This window comes from Sarcophilus harrisii, chromosome 1 (assembly GCF_902635505.1).
Source record: "Sarcophilus harrisii chromosome 1, mSarHar1.11, whole genome shotgun sequence".
NCBI lineage: Eukaryota > Metazoa > Chordata > Mammalia > Dasyuromorphia > Dasyuridae > Sarcophilus > Sarcophilus harrisii.
Genome location: NC_045426.1, coordinates 487,721,711 through 487,744,781, shown reverse-complemented (window position 1 = coordinate 487,744,781; position 23,071 = coordinate 487,721,711).

Here is a 23,071-nt window from a genome sequence, read left to right as displayed (position 1 = left end):
CAGTTCATTCAAATCTCTACAGGCCTTTCTGAAATCATCCTGCTGATCATTTCTTTTTCTTTTTTTCTTTTCCTTTCTTTCTTTCTTTCTTTCTTTCTTTCTTTCTTTCTTTCTTTCTTTCTTTCTTTCTTTCTTTCTTTCTTTCTTTCTTTCTTTCTTTCTTTCTTTCTTTCTTTCTTTTTGTTGTTGAGGCAATTGTGGTTAATTGACTTGCCTAGGGTCACGCAGCTATAGGAAGTGTTAAGTGTCTGAGGTCACATTTGAACTCAGGTTCTCCTGACTTTAGGGCTTATTGCTGTATCCACTGCGCCACCTAGTTGCCCTCTGCTGATCAGGTTTTTGGAATTTCCTTGGATCACCAAATTGCTGAGAAGAACCAACTGATCATCACACAATTTTGTTGCTGTGTACAATGTTTTCCGAGTTCTGCTTGTTTTGGTCGGCATCAGATCATGTAGGTCTTTCCAAACTTTTCTGCAATCAGCCTGTTCATCATTTCTTATAGAACTATAGTATTCCATTGCATTCATATACCATGACTTATTTAGCCATTCCCCAATTGATGGATATGCACTAATTTTCCAATTCTTTGCCACCAGAAAAAGAGCTGCAACAAATATTTTTGCACTTGTGGATCCTTTTTCTGCTTTTATGATTTCTTTGGGATACAGACCCAAATAGTGGCAGTAGTGGCAGTGCTGGATCAAACATCTCATACCTTCTTCAACAAAGAAATTGCTATTTTTGATCAAGTTGAATTTATATAAATGATTAAAGCATGGTTTAAGGAAAATAATCAATAATATTTAAAATAATTACATCTCGAGCCATATGATTATCTTGTTAAATGTGGAAAAAGCCTTTAACAAATTTCAATACTTAATTATGCTAAAATTCCTGCAAAGTAATAGACATTAGTGTATCTTTTAAAATACCATTAAATTATCTATTTAAAACCAAAAAGAAGCATCATTTGTAGTAAATATATATCAGAATCTTTTCCAATAAATACAGGAAGATGTTCACTCTCCTTATTATTATTTGATGTAGCCCTGGAAATTCTAGCAATAACAATAAGATAAGAGAAATTAATTTGAGTTAAATGAGTAAAGAAAAGCTAAAACCATACCTATTTGCTGCTGACATGATGGCTTATTTAGAAAATCCTAGAGAATCAGCAAAGATGTTAATTGATATAATCAATATATTCAGCAAAGTTGCAGTCTACATATAAACACTCAAAATCAACTATTGTCATAAAACATCATAATCCAAAAGTTATAATAGGAAGAGACATCTCATTATAAATAACTATGAAATGCATAAGATGTCTGGGGACCAATCTACCAAAACATGCAAAATACTTATATAGATTCAATTACAAAGAACTCCTTAAAGAAAGAGTAAGTTTGTGCATACCCTTTGATCCAGCAGTGTTACTACTGGGATTATATCCCAAAGAGATTATAAAGAAGGGAAAGGGACCTGTATGTGCACGAATGTTTGTGGCAGCCCTTTTTGTAGTGGCTAGAAACTGGAAACTGAATGGATGTCCATCAGTTGGAGAATGGCTGAATAAATTGTGGTATATGAAAATTATGGAATATTACTGTTCTGTAAGAAATGACCAACAGGATGATTTCAGAAAGGCCTGGAGAGACTTACACGAACTGATGCTAAGTGAAATGAGCAGGACCAGGAGATCATTATATACTTCAACAACAATACTAGATGATGACCAGTTCTGATGGATCAGGCCATCCTCAGCAACAAGATCAACCAAATCATTTCTAATGGAGCAGTAATGAACTGAACTAACTATACCCAGAAAAAGAACTCTGGGAGATGACTAAAAACCATTACATTGAATTCCCAATCCCTATATTTATGCACACCTGCATCTTTGATTTCCTTCACAAGCTAATTGTACAATAATTCAGAGTCTGATTCTTTTTGTACAGCAAAATAATGTTTTGGTCATGTAAAAAAAAAAAAAAAAAGAGTAAGTTTAATAATTGGAGGAATATTCAGTCCTTATGGTTTGGTCCCACCAATATAATAAAAAGAATAACATACCAAAGTTAAATTTTTACTTTAAATACAAATTTAAGCATTAAATACTAACTAAATTATCAAAGGGATACTTTATGGAATGTAATGAAAAATAATAACAAAACTCATTTGGAAAAATTAGAAATTTAGAACATCAAGGGAAATTACAGAAAGAGGCAGGGCTAAAGGAGGAATAGCACTTCTAGACCTCAAACTGTATTAAAAATCAGGAAGTTTTCAAAATCATCTGGTATCAGTATTATTGAGTCTAAAGGTAGTCATAGTTTAGTAACTTTTTGGGTATAGTTCCCAATTGGGGAGATAGTTCTGATTTTCGGAATGGCTGGACAAAATTGAAGCTCCATCAACAGTGCCTCAATGTGACTTTAACAGCAGCCCCTTTAACATTGATCATTTTCCCCTTTTTGTTAACTTTAACAATCTGATAATTGTGAGCTTAATATAGCTTTTATTTGCATTACTCTTTTAGTTATTTGTAATATTTTAATTACGGCTTTAGATAATATAAGTAGCTTTTCTTGAGAGATGTTTGCTCATATGATTTGCCCATTTATCAATTATCAATTTTAATCAGTTCCTTATATGTTTTGGAATTAAGACCATTACCAAGGGAACTTACTACAAACATTTTTTCCCCCATTTGACTATTTTCCTTCTAATCTTAGCTGCAAGGCAGCTAACTCTAATTTTTAGGAAACTTTTCCTTATGTTATTTCTTTATAACTTATTCCAAACCATAGAATACATACTTTCCTAATGCATCAGAAAATATACTCTTTCATCAGTATTAGTATTCACAGATCATAACCCTTCTCTGCCTTAGAAAATGGTCATAATTTGCTATGTAGAGGGCTGGACCTCAGGAAAAGTATACCTGAAACAAGGATACTTACAACAGGGTGTTTACTCAGTGTGATTGATGAGATAATGGTTCTTTAGTTTACATATACTTAGTACTTAGTATGGTGATATAATAATTCTACAGTTGACACATGCTCAGTGTGCTATAGTGATGTAATTGTATTAAGGTATATAAGGGCTGAGAGGACTTGAAATAAGCAGACTTCAGAGAGACTCAAGTGAGAGTGTGCTGGAGCTTGATCTCAGACTCCAGACTCCAGACAGATCCTGGAGAAAGCTAGCCCGAACATTACATTGCTATGATAAAAAACATTATTATCTAGAGGTCAAATTTCTGGAGATAATTTCTCCAAAGTTAACTATGATGAGAGGTAAATAATTTGATGTATGTATGATCTTATTCCAAACTCTTTCACTTTGTGCTCTGCTTACATAGTCTTCCAGAATACAGGCTTACTTTCTTATCATTATGAAAGACTGGAATAGGGATTTAGTGAAGGAATGTTACATATGTATATGCACATATTTATATCTGACACATATATTGACAATGTTGCATATAGCTTTTAAAGAATAATTTTCTTGGTCCTCCATGTATTAATGCAATAAAATTTAAGGCCATGCCAATTGAATGTATAAATATATGTATACATATGAAATGTAAATGTATATATATGTTTGTGTGTTGTTGTTTATACTTCATTCTTGAAGAGGACCATGACATCAGGGAAGTAATACCATGACATGCAAGTGAATTGTATTTAAACAAGGGAGGCTGGGCAAGGTCACTTGCCTCACTTTCCCCTCCAGAGCCATCTGGGTCCAGTGTCCAGTTATAGATCAGGAGGACTAGAGAAGGCCCTGGATGCCATGGGAAACCTTGACTTTTTTTTTTTTTTTTTAAAGATAAAGTCTTCAACAGGCTTGTTTAAGTGAGGCTGCACCTATTCAGGGTGGAATACTAGCAACTGAGGCAAAGAATCTCTTCTTTTAAGTAGTTCAAAATTTTTAAAATAAATAAGTAAATGAATGACTGAATCTTGGAGGGGAAGACCCTCAGAGTTTTTGGCCAAAATAGAAATGCCTACAGTTTACATTCATTTTGAGCCAATCAGGACCTAAACAACATACACACACACACACACACACACACACACACACACACACTATATAAAGTCTAGAATTTGAATTCATTTGTGTCAGGGACTCTAGGTGTATAAATTCCCTTTAATAATGTAGATCAGCAAATGTCAGTGGAAATTTATAGGATTAGGGTCACAAAGGGAAGTATATGTTATAAATGAGTCTGAAACCTAGGTCTTGTTAAATTCTGAGCTGCCTTTATGAATTATGCCAAGCTTCCTCATATGTTTATATATATTTAATATGTGTGTGTATGCACACACATATATATGGATATGTATACACATATTTCTATATCAAAAAAGAAAGAAAGCAAACAAGACAATGAAAATGGAAGAAGAAGGAAACAGGCTATGTATTCTGTTGGTTTTGTCTTCTGGGAGCACAGACAGCATGTTTCAAGCTGTTTAGTGGTTATGTTCAGCAGTGGGAATCCCCGATGGCGCCATGCCCCCAGCCTTCCCTTTGGCTGCTCAGAAAGAGAGCTAATGAACAGGGACAGAAGCTACTAACAAAAGAAGAAATACTTTATTTATTATTTACTAATCTCCAGGGTCCCTGTGCTACTTAGAATTAGAGCAGTTTCTTATATAATTGCTTAACATTTTCTGGTTTTTCGCAGATGTACTTAGCAAAGCAAAGACAATACTGCAAAAAATACTGCTTGCTGGGATCTTTGTCAGGGAACAGGGGAAGGGAGCTAAGTTCTAACCTCTCAATGGATTTCATCATTTCTCCACATTCTTTTTCTCTGTTAAATTTCTTTGTTCTATGATTGGAGCCTCTCATCTTTTTTATTTATAAAAATATTTTAAAAAGCTCTCACATGAAGGGGAAAAAACTCTTGAAGTCCATCTAATTAAACTAAATTTTTGGGTTATTTTTTGTTTTTTAGAATAAAGTCTCAGGTCATTGCACACTAATTTTTTTTTTTTTAATTAAAGCTTTTTATTTACAAAGCATATGCATGGGTAATTTTTCCAACATTGAACCTTGTAAAACCTTTTGTTCCAAAATTTCCCCTCTTTCCTCCCACCCCTTCCCCTAGCTGGCAGGTAGTCCAACACATGTTAGATCCAATATATGTATACATATTTATACAGTTATCTTGTTGCACAAGAAAAATCAGATCAAAAAGGAAGGAAAAAAACTGAGAAAGAAAACAAAATGCAAGCAAATAACAACAGAGAGAGTGAGAATGCTGTGTTGTGCACACTAAATTTTGAAACCCTTTATCTTAAAGAATGCCCTGGAAATTAGAAATAACACTTGGGGAATAGTTTCCCCACTAATTCATTAAACATTATGTGATAGGTGTTCTAAGTTAAGTGTTGAAAGTAGGACTCAGCCTAGGTTACTCTTGATTTTTTGCCTAACTTGAATACCATATCATGAGCTCCTGACTGAGATCTTGCAGGCAATTTTATCTCATCTTTGTTGTTTATTAATATAATTGAAGTATCAAAAAAAGAGGAGGAGTTTACTTAGCTAATGCCAACCCCCTTCTTACTTTCTTGAGTAGATTATTTTAAATAGTTCTTTTGTGTCACTTGGAAGACTTGGCACAGTACTGAGTACATAATAGGTGTTTGTCAAATTCTTACTGAGGCACATTCTATACTCAAACTGGGCAGGGCTTGAGAAATAGATAGGGAGAAATAGGGAAAGAGAGAGGGAGAAAGAAAGAGAGAGGGAAAGAGAGAGAAAGAGAGAGAAAAAAGAAATGTGTTGTGGGGTGTGTGTGTGTGTGTTTTGTGGGTAGGGTGGGAGTGGAATGTTCCCTTTATTGACAGGAGGCAATTTAAAGGTTTTCTGGGGCAGAAAGTCTAAGTACTGCTTTGAGATTGTTGAAGAAAAGAAAGCTATTGAATCCTTGACTGGGAAGAGGGTGATACAGAATTGAAAGGGAGGAAAAAAAAATAGTTGCTTGATAAAAGCAAGCTGATTTTTAAAAATGGCTTGCTTTTAGATTAATGTTAAGAAATCATCTTATACCCATCATGACATCATTGCCCTAAGAGCCAGGTTTGGGTAGGAAGATAGCCTTAGGCTAGGAGTGAGGCTAAACTGAAATTCCTCCTCTCCGGTCCTTTTCTGTAAAGGTGTTAAAGGAAATTCCTTGGGCTTTCTTCTCAATTAACTAGGCAAAACTCAGGAAAAACTGAATTAAAAGAGTTTATTAAAAATTCGAGAGGGCAACAATACATTGACAGACTGATCAATGGGGAAGAGCAAAGAGATTCAAAATGAATAGTTTTTTGATAATTTCTATAATGAGATAAAAACCAATTCAGACAGGTCCATGTCAGCAAAAGGGGAGGGGCTGTTGCATCTCAACTCCTCCCTAAAGCAGCAGGAACGTGAGGTTTAACAGGTAGGGGTACAATCACCACAGGTAAAGGTACCTGCAGAGTAATAGGTAATACAAAAGCTGCAGACTGGTTGACGCCTTCCCCAACTGAGTCTCTCTTTACAGAGCCTCTCCTAACACTGATTGACAAGCAGGCTGGGGAATAGTGGGTTACTGAGTCAGCTTCTTTTTTTGAAAAATAGCATTTTATTTTTTTCCAATTATTTGTAAAGACAAATTCTGACATTCATTGAAAAAATCTGAATTCCTAATTTTCTCCCTTCCCTTAAAATGATATATATATAGATCTCTCTCTCTCTTTCTCTCTCTCTGAAAAAAAAAATATATATATATATATATGTATAGTTATCATAGCTTTCAATAAAGCAAATACTTTGAACCAACTAATCTCTAAGATCTCTTGCATCCCTAACATTCTGTGACTCTATGAATTCAATTTAATCTTCTCCCATATGCTTTTTCTTTTCTCAATCCTATATTTTCTTTTAGGAACTGCTAAGTGGTACAGTGGATAAAATGCCTATCATGGAGTCAAGGAAGACCAGAATAATGAATCTAGTCTCAGACACTTTTTTCTGTTTGTCCCAGTTTTATAATCTGTAAAATGGAATTAGCAATAGCATTTACCTCCCATGGTAATTGTGAAGATTAAATGGCTTAATTATTCTTAAATGATCAGCATGTAGTATTATATAACTATTAGTTATTGTTGTTATTGTTATTATTTCTTAAAGCAGCAATCCACCAAATGAGACAACTTCACGTATTCAGTATTTCTCTTCTGTACTGATAAAAAGTTCTTCTCTAGTTGTCCTCTTTTTATAGGAATAGTTCATTATATTTTTACACATATATTCTTAAATATTTAAATACCTGTATATAAATATTTAGATATATTTGTTTAGACATATTTAGATATAGATATGTATTTTTTATATAAATATATTTTAGATTATATATGTACTTAAATATATAAATTTTTTAGATATTATTAAAAGAAGAGGCAAAAATCAGTATGCAAAGAATTTATGTCACCAAGTTTGTCAACATTGCTTCAAGGGGAGGGAAGTTGTAAAAGATAATAACAGAGTCAGAAATTTAAAAATGCTTTGCATATTTTATTGGATACTACCTCTGTTTTAAGCTCTCAGAGCAATTCTGATGTCTATTTTCTGTCACTTTTATAAATAAATACTATCTTTGGTCACAGTCACCTAAAGATAGGAAAACAGAGTTAATTTATTTTCTAAATAGATTTTTTTTTTTATTGATGAGGCAACTGGGGTTAAGTGACTTGTCTAGGATTACACAGTTAGGAAGTATTAAATATCTGATGGCAGATTTGAATTCAGGTCCTCCTGACTCCAGGGCATGTACTCTATCCACTGTGTCATCTAGTTGTCTCCTTCTATGTAGATTTTTAAGAAAAATTTCCATGATCTCTGGTGTATAAATATAATGAGACTTGAGGCCTGACTAATTGAATTTTTACATCTTCTTTATTATTTGCAATGAGCAGAATCCCATTTAAAATATAATTTAATTTGTACTTAACTTATTGCCAATAATAATAATAATAATAGCTAGCATTTTCATAGCACTTTAAAATTTATAAAGTCCTTTAAATATCTCATTTAGTCTTCATAAAGTCTCTAGTTGGTAGGTTTTTAAAAATTATTTTTCTTTTACAGATGAGGAAACTGAAGCAGGAGTAGTTAGGTGACTTGCCCAGGGAAACACAGCTAGTTAGTGTCTGAGATAAACTATTCAGGTTTTTCTGAGTCCAGGTCCAGTATTCTAACCACTGTACCACCTACTTGTCCTTAATAAATATTTGCTGATTAATGATGAATGGCTATTTAACCATTAAAAATATGCAGAATGTTTTGCATACATTATCTCTTTTGTACTCTGGTATTATTATCCCCATTGTATAGATGAGGAAACTGAAATTTAGAGAGGTTAAGGGGTTTACCCATAATCAAATACCAAGTAAATGTCAGATCTGAGATATTAAACCTAGATCAGTCCAGTACTGTATTCACCATGCCATGTTATTTTACATATACTGTTGTAATATTCATATTATTGTAACAACAGTTTATACATCTCTGCATACAGCAGTGTCAAATCAGCATGCTAGTATGGGACAATGAAGTCTTTTTGAATAAAGAATTTTATATCACAAATATTTTCACAATTTTTGTCCATTCAATTATCATACAATTTAGCAAGATCTTGTCCTTGAAGGCTATACTGATCTAAAGCAATCTCTCTCAAGTCCTATCAAATTGAAAAGTGTTTGATTTTAGGCTTGGTGACAGACCAGGCAGGTGCATTATCTAAGGACCAGTTTAAGTAACTAGTTACCAGCTGGCCACAAGGTGACAAATTATTCTAGTCAGAGTAAGATGGGTTGTGATTTCAACAAGGAGAATAAACGACATCAGTGATTGCATTCATCATTCAAATAAGTTATCTTTTTGGTAAGGCATTTATGTAAAGTATTTTTGTATACTTGTATTATTAACAATTATTATTTATTAGAATGATTTGATGAAAATTGAAAAATAAGGTTTTAATTTCAGGAGAAATGACAGTGGTTAATTTCAGGAGGAATGAGTGTTATGGTTTCCTTCCTCTCTCCCTCTCCTTTTCTGGTGTTCTTTTTTGAGGGAGACAGAAGAAGAAAACCATAACATGTATATCTCACATCCAGAGTGGTGGTAGCCAAAGAAAGGGCAAAAGCTGGGGGGCGGGGATTGTCATTTTAAAGAAGTACTATCTCATGAGATAAGTGTTTGACATTTGGGGGAGTTAGCATACAGTGAGTAAGACTGAGGAGAATAATGGAGCAATTTAGATAAATTTGAGCAGAATTTTTGTGTGTGGAGTCATCTGAGATTATATAGGAGAAAGAAGAGGTTATATACTAAATCAACATGGATCCAAAATCTAATTTTTTAAGTTGTATGAGAAAGATGATTCTAGAAAAGCTTTGGTGGGCCAGTCATACAACTAGTATATATTAGGGGTAGGACCTGAACCCAAATTTTCTTAGCTTTGAGATCAGCTCTCCATCCACAGCTTAGGGTATATAGATGTAAAATATAATACAAGGAAAAATGTAATAGGGGCAAGGAAATATCCAAAGTATTCCAGGAACATTTGTGGAATATAGATTTATGGCTGGAAGGGATCTTAACACCTTGTCTAGTCCATTTTTCTCATTCTACAAATGAAGAACCTGAGGTTAATTGACTTGTCCAATGTCATATGGGTAGTAAGTGGGAGAACCAGAATTCAAATTTAACTCTTCTGCCCTGTCTAAATAATCTGTCCAATCTGCAAATAATAACCACTGAGGTTGAGCTCTGAGTTTATAACCATTTATTAAGGGGACATGACTCACTTTAATGAATGGGACCTCAGATCTTCCTAATGATTTAACTCACTTTCTCTAGGTCCTTGGCTTTATGATGGCTGATACCCAGATAATATAGATAAGCAGAATTAAATACATTGGTTGATAGACCTGTAACTTGACCTGCTGGGAGAGCAAAATAGGACCCCTAGACAGGTAGACTGATATACTTGATGATCATATACAAAGTCCTGAAGACAAAGTTGATTAGGGCGTCCACTTTCTAAAGATCTACATTGATGGTGAAGAGATATAATCTCCATCAAATGAAAGGAAAGAAAGAGTTGAGCTAATAGACTGATTGGGTCCCTAGATCTCTGTTGAATTGTAGCCTTATTATGTATTTATCTCAAAATGGAGATGAGGACCGTCCAGAAGATATTTCCCTGTAAGTATGTGTGTGCTTTGCTCCTCGTCTATGATTAAGGTCTTCTGATTAAGGGGAGGGAGGCAAAATATATTTGTTTAGTTTGACACTAGAGAGCAGAAATAGAAGCAATGGATGAAATTTTCTTTTTTTTTTTTTTATTAAGGCTGCTTATTTTCAAAGCATATACATAGATAATTTTCAACATTCACCTTGGCAAAACCTTGTGTTTCAATTTTTTCTTCTCTTCCCCCTTTTCCCCCCTTCCCTAGAAGCAAGTAATCCAATGTTAGACATGTGCAATTCCAGTAGCTGAAATTTTCAAGAGGTATTAGACATAGTGCTGATGTAACTAAAACTTCTAAAAATTAGAGCTTTCTAAAAGTAGAATGGCATACCTTGAGAGGGAATGGATTATTCCTCACTAATGGTCTTTAAGCAAAGACCGAGTGACCACTCATGGGGTGTGCTAAAGCAGAGATTCTTGATCAATTACGATGTTTGGACTAGATGGCCTTTGAGAACTCAATTTTAACTGAGATTATATAATTTTGTGATAAACATTCCATTACAATCAATGACCTTTTAGATTCTGCAAGTAATACTCTTAATCTTTTTCATTATACTTTATATATTCATAAAATTTAAGTATTCATTATACATTATATATAATGAAAAGGGAGACTTCTTCCCTGTCTCCACTTCAGTTATAAAGTTATAGAACTTTAAACAGTATAAACTGGATAAAGTTATAGAATCATAGATTTAGAGCTAGCAAGGACCGTCTGGTCCAACTTCCTCATTTTACAGATGAGAAAATTAAGGTCTAGAGAGATTATGTAAATTGCTTAGAGTCACACAACTATTTAATGGCAGGAGCCCAGTGAGGTGATCTCAAATATTCTTTTTCAATCTAAAATTCTATAATTTCATGAGAAAACACCTTATTACAAAATTAAATAGATTAGGAATATTCAAAACAACCTTTGAAAAACATGTTAAATTGATTTTAAGAATGTCTTATCCAGATATGTCAATTAAATGCAATATGGAAGAAGGAATAAATGTTATATAGAAATAGCATTACAGTATAATGGACTTCCAGATGTTCCTACAGAAAATCCCACCCACATGCTCCACTTACATCATTCTCCCTCTATTTTCTTATTTGTAAATTATATAGTATGTAATACAAATAATGTAATATACAATATAAATGTAATAATGTAATGTTACATTACATATATATAATATAAACATAAATAAAGCCAGAAAATTTTTGCTTAATACAAACACATAAGAAGATTAAAGAGAATCTATTCTTGCTCTCTCCCCCAATACTGTAATATTTGGCTTTAATTTTAATTCAGTCCAGCTACAACATAGGAATGTTGACATTTGGCCAAACTAATTCTATTTGCTTTCTGCTTATGTTTTTTTGTGTTCTAAGAAAGGAATATGGATTAATAGCCTACTTCTGTGCAGCTGAATTACTGATTCTACTGTCAAAATATACTATCTAAACCAATCCCAAGGCTTAGAACTTTTTTTCTTAGTAGCCTCTTACTGAGATTTTGTCATTGTTAATTTTCCCCAAAGTGGGTCCTTATAAATTTTCCATGTTTAATGTGAAATCTCTCTTTTGCAAGATAAATGATAAAAGAGAAAAAAAAATTCTAAACATCCACTTGAATAGCTAAACACTGCTCACCATTTAATGCTGAGCAGTGTTTTTCATAATTTAAATGTAATTATAAAAATGATTATAAAAAAAGTTTCTTTGGACTCTCCAATGACAATTTTATTTAGATCTTTTGAGCATCCATCCAAAATGTTACATGAACTTCAGATATAGCCTCTTCTATTTTATGATCTACTTTTGTACTTATAAAAAAAAGTCAAGTAATGCAACACACAGACACCTACATCTAGTTGGATTTGTGGTTTCTAGCTAATCCCTAGGCTTGCCGGGGTTCTTTACCTTTTTTATTTTTATTTTTTTAGGAATATGTACATCGTGGACCTCTTTGATATTCAGGTGAAGCCTTTGGATCCCTTCTTAACATGATACTTTTAAGTTTACAAAATAAAATAGGATCATAAAGAAAATCAATTCTATTGACACACAGTTATCAAAATATACTTGAAACCCTCCCAGAAGACTCCTATATCTAGACAGACTCTACTTTAGAAATTGGCATTTCAGGGAAATCTCTGGCTTTTCAACTAACAATTGGTTCAGTTTCCTCTGCAAACAATCTCTCTTCCTTCTTTCCAACAATCTGTCTGAGAGTCACTGGTTTTTCTTAGCTGGCAATGCAACGTTACCAGTAATTGCAGAAACCATTAATAAAGGGGGGGAGGGGGAGAGCAAGATACAAAAGGGAATAAGTATTGTACATAGCCTGCAGGTCTTTCCCTCCCACACATATGATTCACTGTTGTTCCCTGCCTCACATGGGAAAATGCTGTCCTGCTGAAAATACACCTTCAAGGCAACTCTGCCTCAGAGATATCGCATATGCATATTAATAACATACACTTTTGTAGTGCCTAGAGTTGTTTTTTAACGGAGCATGCTGAATGTACCAACAACTTTCTCTTGTCTCCTTCTGTGGGCATTAAGTGTATTTTCCAGTGTCCTTAGTCTCCTGCAAGAGAGAGAAAAAATGGCAGAGTTAGTAATTTTCCATTGCAGAGGCAATGGGGGAAGATTCCTACTCATCATTATATTGAAGGGGGCAGCCCTGGATTGGATTTCCTGGAATTTCCTGGAATACCAAAGCTTTGGGAACAGCCATTCCATAAAAAATACAAGGCTGAAAACAACTGAACAATAACAACACAATCAGCACAAGAATAAACAAAGACAGAAAAGAAATGGATAAGAAAAGGTATGAAGAGGGAGGCAAGAAGAAGCAGAGGAAATAGTAAGAATGAATTAAAAAGCATTTATTAAGTTTTTACTGTGTGGAAAGCACTGTATTCAGAGGCCATAAGAGCAAGAGGGTCTCACATCCTAATGGGGGGAGTGAGGGGAGGAGATAACACATGGAGGTGGTTTGAGTTACAAATCAGAAAGAAAGGTCCCTTGGTCCTTAGGGTGTTGTGGCAAAGCAGATGGTAATGAACCTTCTTTAATGTCATTTCTTTTGATAAGGTCATAGCGGTTTCTGATGCTGAACCATTTGACAGTGTCAAAGACTGATGCTAAGAACAATTTTTTTTTCTCGGGGCCTGCAGTAGCTGTGAGGAAGCAGAACTGCACCACCTCCAGATGTAGTTGTCAGGTCGCATCCCCACAGGGCTTGCCTCCTATGGAGGCCTCTAGGTAAAATAATAGATAGAGAGTTGGGCCTGGAGTTGGAAACATCTGAATTCAGATGTAGCCTTAAACAATTACTGGCTGTATGATGTTGAGCAAATCACTTGACCTTTGTCTGCTTCAGTTTCCACAATTGTAAAATGCGGTTAATAAATAATAGCACTAACCTCTCAAGGTTTTAAATGAGATATTTATATAGTTCTTAGCACACAGTAGGTACTTAATAAGTTTCCTTATTAAATAATAAATAATTAATAAATTTCTTTCCTTCCTTGTATAATGACTGAAGAGCTGGGCTGGAAGCAGAACTGATCTAGGAAAAGCTGCCACTCTTGGGGCTTCTGGGTTTACTTGCCTGCCATTGGTAGTTGGTTAGCATTTGATGGTCTTCTCCCTCAGTCAGAAGCTAGGCCAGAAGGAAGGGGTTGGGAGGTAATTGCTATTACCAATACTCTTGGGTTCAGGGTGCTGAGGTATTTTCAGTAGTATCTGAGAGAAAGTGGTGGTGAAGGAGGAGGTGGCGATGATGGTTTGACTTGCCTGTCTTGTCTCTTTCTCAAATAATTTGTATCTTCAGCTAAAAGAGAATTGGGATTAATCTGCCTACCTAGATAGATATCCTATTGAGTATTCATCATCATCAATCATCATCACTGATATTATTATCAGCATAGTGCCTGATATATGTTAGGTATTTAATAAATGCTTATTGTTGACTTATCTAATACAGAGACTTAAATGAATGAATGCAAAAAATATTTATTATGCTCTTACTATGTTCTAGTTATTACGTTAAGTACTGGAGATACAAATACAATGAGCAAGTGATTCTACGCATTGTAATAGGGGAATATAAGAGAGGTAAGGAATTTATGGTCAGGAAGGTATATTTGATCTGGGGAGGTTGCATGGATAGTGAATGGAGCCATTGGGCAAAATTTGATTCTAGTATCCTTTTTAGGAAAGGTAGTGTTGGATATGATTATTCTGTCTAGAGTAAAGTGAAATCAAATCAACAATGATTTACTTAGTGCTTATGGATAAGCACCAGGAATAAACAATAGATCAAAAACATGGCAGAAAACAATAGATTCTACCATGTTAGGAAGGCTTCTTTCTGCAGAGAACCTAATGCCTGACTGAGGGCCAACATAGTGATATATTCAGATAGACATTTCATTAGAACTGCTGGCAACCATGTGGTGAATGTTCTTCTCTTCTCCCAGTAGAAGGCAAGGTTTTTATGATGATTGATCAAAGTTAATATAGATTTAGAGGTGGAAGGAACTTTTGAAGGCATCTAAAAAAAATCTATGTGACTCCCTGTTGCTTACTAAATAAAGTTCAATCTCCTTACCTTAGGTTTCATAACTCTTTGCAATACAGACTCAACATGCGCAACATTTCTAGTCTTATGATTTAGTCCTCCCTTTTAATTATTTGACTCTAATCAAATTGGACCTGAACATATCCCATTGTTCTTAGCCTCTGTTGAGACCCTTTCCCCCAGAATTTTCCTTATCTCCCATAAAGATAGATATATCTATTCATATATCTATGATATATATTCAAATTCTACCTTTTCTTAAAAGCCCAGACCTTTTTATTTTTTTCTTTTGAACCAAACAAATTCCAGAAAAGATGCATTTCCATAGACATAATGAAGCAGAGAAAAAGGATTATACATGAAACTGTAGATTTTTATGTGTCCAGTTTCCTTTCTTTTTATTAAGTAAATAAATTTAATATGTAGATTTCTTTTTTTTTTTCATTTTTTAATTTATTTTTTATTTTTTATTTAATAGCCTTTTATTTACAAGTTATATGTATGGGTAACTTTACAGCATTGACAATTGCCAAACCTCTTGCTCCAATTTTTCACCTCTTACCCCCCTACCCCCTCCCCCAGATGGCAGGATGACCAGTAGATGTTAAATATTTAATATGTAGATTTCAAAGCCATTGCTTGTCTATGCTTTTTGGGGTTTTTTTCAGTTCTTTTTTTCTGCATGTTTAGAAAGGTTATTCCTGTGATCGTCTCATGGTATAATGGTGCTTAATAAATACTCTCTATCTTTGTCTCTGGTCTCTCTCTCTCTCTCTCTCTCTCTCTCTCTCTCTTTCTCTTTCTTCTTCTTCTTCTTCTTCTTCTTCTTCTTCTTCTTCTTCTTCTTCTTCTTCTTCTTCTTCTTCTTCTTCTCATCTCTCTCTTTTTTCCTTTCCTTTTCCTCCCCACTCCTCCTCCTCCTCCTCCTCCTTCTGCTCCTTCTCCTCTTCTTCTTTCTCCTCTTCTTTTCCTCCTCCTCCTCCTCCTTCTCCTCCTATTCTCCTCTTTTTCCTCCTCTTTTCCTCTTCCTCCCCTCTCTCCTCTTCCCTCTCCTCCTCCTCCTCCTCCTGCCTTCTACTGGGGGAAGAGGGGAAAGTTCAAAGTTTACTAGATAGTGGCCAAGTTTTCCTTTGAGAAGCCTTTGAATGTAACTAGGTCCTTGATCAGCCATTAGGTCCTTTCAAAAGGCAGTCTTCTAAACATATAGAAACAATGTTCTCCTGTCCTGTCCTTTAAAACCCAAGGTCACCTTTATGCTTCATGGAGCATTAGAGCAGGACAGAATAATAGAAGATATTAAAGGGTTAGTCCTAAGAAATTAAACAAAACATAGTATAAATAATTTGTTAGTGAAGCAGATATTCAAACACAGGTGAATTGCTATTGTTTTCTAAGGGAGTCATTTTTGGGAAGCTTATACAAGGACTAAATCATAGAAAAGGATTTGAGAACTGGAAGGCATTTTAGAGAACATCTGGCTCATTTTATAGATGAGGGAACAGTCCCAAAGGGGGAAAAGGGACTTGCCTGAGGTAGCACGATTAGCCAGTACTAGAGTCTGTTAGATGGATTCCTGTTTGGGACTATTCTCATATACCATATTACCTTGAAAAAAAACTAAATGGGAAACATTTATTATGAAGTTTCATAGCAATATCCTTAAATGAGCCGTCATTCCTGGCTGCCTGCAGTAACTCATAGGATTGTTGTGAAGACTGCATGAAAAGCTATATTTGAGAATGTTTAGTAAAACAATTGGCATTCAGTGTACTTATGTTTATACTGCAGATTACATTCTGAGTTGTATATTATACAATGGACTTCATTGTATGACACCTACATTTTAAATCTTGTCCAACATTATCTGTTTATGGAGATAAAGGCCGGAAAGGCAGTTAGGGCTCTAAATTGGGGATCCAATTAATGCTTGATCTGGTGGGTAGTTTGAGGGGGCTTATGCTACTCCTGAATGATGAGGGTGTGGTTATAATAGAAATTACTTGGCAGTTCATGAAACTTCAGATATAGTGATAGACTTTAGGGAAAGTCATTTTACCTTTCTTTGACTTGGTTTCCCCATATGACAAACAAAGGGTTTGCAAACTAGATAACTTTTAAAACTTCTTTTAGTTCAAAGAAACAGTATTATTACTTCTGGCTCTGTGCTACTGCCTTCTGAAATTTTTATTTTTCCCTGCTACTCAGATTAAGCTGGAAATCCAAGGGGAAATATGTGGCATATGTCACTATTTTCTGATTCTGCAACCCAGCAGAATCTGTATAAGGCCTATTTGTAATCTAACTGTAACCAATAACTGAACTTGTTCTGTCTCACCATGGCACCCTGAAAAAAAAATCGTTGTAACAAAAAAGCATATACACAAAGAGTTATTCCCCACAATGACTATGTCTGAAAATGTGTCTCCTTTTTTAGCTTTAGTTTAATATTTTATGTCAGAAGATATAATGCCAGATAGTGTTATGAAGTCTAATTAGGCTGTAAGAATTTCTCTGAATTCTTATGGAGGTTAATGAATCTTTTAATCTTTGCTTTTTAAAAGAAAAGGTTGGGAGGTAAAGGGGTAAATAGTAGGGATGTCAGGTAGGTAAGGCGATGATAACAGGAAATGTATTATGTAGGGATACTAGTAGGAATTTCTGTGGTTACTCAACTTTTGCCAGGCTTTTCCCTACTCCTAGTCCAAATCTGTTGTGAAATAATTTATTATTTCTCAATTCAGGGCAATGAAATGAAAACGACCTAACTTTTACTCAGTCAGTCATATTTGTTGAGCAGTGTCCAAATTAGATGGTATGATATAAACCAGAGAAATAACCCATTTGCTAAATATGCTGCTCACGGTGCTCAAGGAGTAGCAGGACCTAGTACCCCTCTGGGGCCAGGATAGACAAGTCTAATCTGTCTTCCATGTGATGATAGGTCTTCAGATCTTGAAGAAAACTTTCGTGTTTCCTTTGTCTTCCTTTTTCAATGCTAAATGTCTTCAGTTCTTCCAGGCTGTCTTCTTGTGGGATGATTTCACATCCTTCCACTATCTTAGTTACTTCTTTTCTGTATGTTGTTATTTAGTTATTTTGGTCATGTTCAACTCTTTGTGATTCCATTTGCAGTTTTCTTGGCAGAGATACTGGGGTGGTTTGCCATTTCCTTCTCCAGCACATTTTACACATGAGGAAACTGAGGCAAATGGAGTTAAGTGACTTGTTCAGGGTCACATAGAAAATAAGTGTTTGAGTCTGGATTTGAATTTAGGTCTTCCAGGCCTGGCTTTATCTCCACTGTGTTAGCTAGCTGCCTCCTCCTTAGTATACTATCGAAATTATCAACGTCTTTCTTGAAATGTGATACCTAAAACTAAATACAGTATTTCATATATGGTCAGGTCAGGGGTGAGTACAGAGACACTATCACCTCCCTAATTTTAATCACTGTACTTAAAAAGGCTCTAGCTTTTTGGTTGCCCTATCACATTGTCAATTTATATTGTGCTTGCCAGCCACTAGAATACTCAAGTTTCTTTCTTTTTTTCCCTCTCTCCCCTGGAAAACTGCAATTTAATCACATATTTCTTCCCATGTTATTTTTGCAAAATCGTTATTTTGAACCCAAGTATAAGGCTTGATAATAATAATGATGATGATAATCATGTATTTATATAGTGCCTTAAGATTCACTAATATTTCCTTACAATAACCCTTGAGGTAGGTTCCATCATTTTCACCATTTTACAAATGAGGAAACTGAGATACAGATACATTAAGTGACTTGCTGTGGGTCATACAACTACTAAGTATTTGAAAAATGGGGGATATCTAGTGAAAATAAATAGTCAAGAGAAGAAGTGTCTTGTTGAGGAACAGAAAGGAAGCTAGTGTCATTGGATAGTAGAATAAGAGGAAAATAAAACAGCTAGGTGGCCCAGTGGAGAGAGCTCCAGGCCTGGAATCATGAAGACTCATTTTCAGGAATCCAAATCTGAACACTTATTAGCTCTGTGACTCTTGATGAGTCACTTTACCCTTTTTGCCTCACTTTCCTTATCTGTAAAATGAGTTGGAGAAGGAAATGGCAAACCACTCCAGTTTCTTTGCCAAGAAACCCCCAAGAAAGTCATGAAGAGTAAGACATGATTCAATAACAACAAAAGTGTAAAAAGAATTTGTTTGTTTTGTTTTGTTTTTGGTCATATAATAACCATCCTAGTTCAGGTTCTCATTAGTTTTCAACATGACTATTGTATTATCCTTTGTAATGATTCCTTTACCTTTAGTTTTTCCTTTCTCTTATCCATCCTTTACACAACTGACAAAGCATCTTTCCTAAGGCACAGGTCTGCTCCTGCCATTTCTTAACAAATCCTACATCGACTCCCTCTTGTTCCCCAGATAAAATATAAACTCCTTAGTCTGACATTTAAGGCCTTCCACAGAGCAGATTCGACTTGTCTTTTTGAGTTTCCATTATGTTATGCCCCATCAATCACTTTATATTCCAGTTAAATTGGACTAGTTGGAGCACTCTGGACTCAATATTCCATCTTTCCACTCTATGACTCTGTGCATTCTATGCTTGCTTGAACTACATTTTCTCTTCATCTTCACCTTCCTCTTTCCTTTAGCACTCAGTGAATGGATCCCTGCTCTGTTAGTTTCTCTTATCTCCTTCTTCCCTGAGCTGCTCTCCCAAGGGATGCTTCCTTTCTTAAATCTTCTTAAAATATTTTGGATCTTCACTTTGCTCCTAATACATACTAGCACATGTGCAATCTATCCTTCCTGATATAAGCTCCTTAGGGTCAAGGGTTGTGTCATTTTCAATTTTATGTATTCCTTCTACTTAGCACATTGCTTTTCACACACACACACACACACACACACACACACACACACACACATTTAGGGAGGTGGATGGGACTATAATTCCACTGGTATGGAGAACTCCTAATGAGGAAATTCCCTCTAGCTACTTACTTGTTTAGTCTTAGACCACCAATTGAGGCACTGAGAGAAGTGACTTGCCAAGGATGACATAGCCAATGTGTATCAGAGGCTGGACTTAAATTTACATCTTTGACTCTAAGACCTAGTTTCTGCCCATTATACCATCCTGCTTTATACACAATAGGAGCTAAACAAATCATGTGTGTGTGTGTGTGTGTGTGTGTGTGTGCGCGTGTGTAGGCAATGAGGTTAAGTGACTTGCTTAGGGTCACACAGCTAGTAAGTGTTTAGACTGGATTTGAACTCAGGTCCTCCTAACTCAAAGATTTTATGCACTGAGCCAGCTAGCAGCCCACTTCCTTTCCCCCCACTTAAAAAAAGTAGTTGAATTGGAGATGAGGTAGCATGGGTAGACTGTGCTTTGTACTCCAAATGGGAATATTCTTGTTAATAAAAATGCATGTGATTTAAGTATCAAAAGATGTATTTTTACATGTTTATTTGTATATATGTTTATCATTTGTACTCTAACTTCTTCCTTAAAGGACTTGTTGGAAGCTTATAGTTTATAACAGTTTAAAGAGGAGAAACAAACAAGAGATAAATAAAAGCTATATTTATAAATTTATATATATACATATATAAATGATAATATTTCATATTAATCCTTGTGGCAAAAATACTCTCTTCCTTTTGGTAGGAATTATCTATAATGCTTTTAACGTATGGTCCAAATACTTTAGAATATAAAATGGTAAAGATAGGATTCTGGAACCTACTGTCCTATAAGCCTCTGGGACAATGAATCACTAGAGAACATCCTAGAAAATGGACATAGATAGTAACTTGGATCAGTAGGTTAATTGCATAGTTAACTCAAGACATGATGCTCATCTGCCCTACAACTGAACTAAAAACTAGAAGTGTTTCTTAGAAAGGAAGAGAAACCTAGAGAATGGACTAAAACAAGAGTGCTGAGATTTTGGAACAGGAAAAGAAGAAAAATTGCTTCTAGTTGTTATGGGAAAATAGTGGGAAAGCATGGTGTCTGGCACATAGGCATTTCTATGACTACTTGCAGAAAATTTCTGGGGAAAGATGGTGGTTATCATGGAGAATATATAAAAACATTGAGGCCTAGTTGCTAAATAGAGAAATATATATGAACCCTGATTCACTAGGACAGTATTGCTAGCCTGATATGAATGATTAGTGAGCTGAATCAATGCCAATCAGATGGTAGTTGAAGCAAGAAAAGGAAGTGGGATTGTTCTCATAGGGTGTGCTAGCCAAGCCAATTTGACTACATTGAGTAAGAATTTTGTACTCTGCAAAAATCATTTTTTTCTTTGCTTTTAGTGTGTCTTAGTAAAGTTTCTTTTGGAAATTGAAAAAAAGTGCAGTTTATTTCAGAGGTAAATACGTTTTTCTTTATCTCAGTCAATATAGAGAAAGTGTATGATCCTAGAGGCAGAGGTGATGTTGTCAGCGACCATACTAGCTCCTGAATCTGGTTGAAACTGGTGGAGCTGAAGAGAGAGAAAGATGGAGGGAGAGAAAAGAGACAGAAACAGAATTGGAGAGAAAGAGACAGACAAGAAATGGAGACAGAGACACAGAGATAAGATGAAATTATGAGAGACAGAGCCAGAGAAACATTGGCAAAGAGACAGAGCTTAATAATAAGTGATTAATAAATGAAAGACAGAAACAGAGACAGAGACAGAGACAGACAGACAAGAGACAGAGAGATAGAGAAAGGTAGAGAAACAGAGAGAGAGAGAGAGAGAGAAAGAGACAGACACAGAAATACAGAGAGAGACACACACACAGAGAAAGAATGAGTGTCTTGGGGAAAGAACCAGGTTTACTTATAGCTAATGTGATATGTTCATGCCTTGATTTTCTGTCGCAATTCCCTAAAAGGTGGAGGAGGTAGCATGGAATTGTAAATCAGTGAGGGCATTTCTTTGAAGAGCTGAGATAATATGGTCTAGGCACTTTGTAGGAGTGAACAATAGAGAAATAATTATTCTTGAATCCAGCCTGCTGCTCTCATAAAAGATTATTTTGGGAAATCCTTCCCTGTAATTTGCAAAACTTTATCTTTTATTGAGGAGATAGCTATTATAGAGTATTGAAGAGATGTACAACAGAGTAAGAGGCCTATAATTTTGAGATGATTAAAGGATATCCCATTGTAAAGATGAACACTTGCTGTCCATCCTTGTAACATTAATTAATTTGGCAAAAATAAGTACCTGTCATTCAGGACAGATTCTGAAAAGTTTCAGTGGCGGGACATTTTCTCCTGGGGTCATCTGCAATTTCGTCTTTGTTAATAAAATTCTTCAGGATAGATGAGATCACTGACTCCAGCTGGCAAAATCTTTGGTATCTATAAAAGCTGGTGGAGTGCTCATATGATTGATTATTTTTAGCAAAGTGACTTATCTAGCCCCCATTGGATATTTGTGCTTTTTGTCTTATATGAGCCACATGGAGAACAACAATGCTTTGGGTTTGCATTTGCTGTCTCTTAAACTGAACCCACAGACTTTGGGAGTATTTTTATATAACCCAGTTCCTTAGAAAAAGTATGTCACTTGTATAGATACTTAATAAATTTTCAACTATCTCCAACTGATTTATATTTATGATGCAATCTAGATAGCCCTGTCCCCAATTTTTGGCTTTCTGTTCTTATCAAATCAAGGGATAATGTATTCTATTTCTTTTGGTAGGAGAGTAGTAAGGTGGTATTGGTGGAGGCAAAGAATTGTGTGGTTGATGAAGATTTTGTTTTTCTTTTGCTATGATTTCATCAGTGTAGGGAACTCCTATTATGCAATTTCTGTCTAACTATGCAAATATTCTGCAACTTCAAGTCTTAGAGATTTGGCTGCATATCTTAAAACTAACTCTTCCTGACTCTGAAGCTGGATTTCTATCCTTTATATCAAACTCCTTCTCAGTTAAAGGAAATAGTTCTTAAAAATAACATGTTGAATGTTTCAGGTTGCTAGATTTTGAAAAGTTGACTAACTCTTTTAGTCAATTTTTGAAAGTTGACTAAAGGAAACATCCTTTTTGAGAAGAGTAAAGTGATGGTCTGAACAACCCAGGCTAAGAGTCACAGGCTACAAAAAGTCTGACTGGTGCAAAATTCTGAATTTATTCTATCTCTTTATTTGTGTAATGTGGGAAGAGAATAGAAA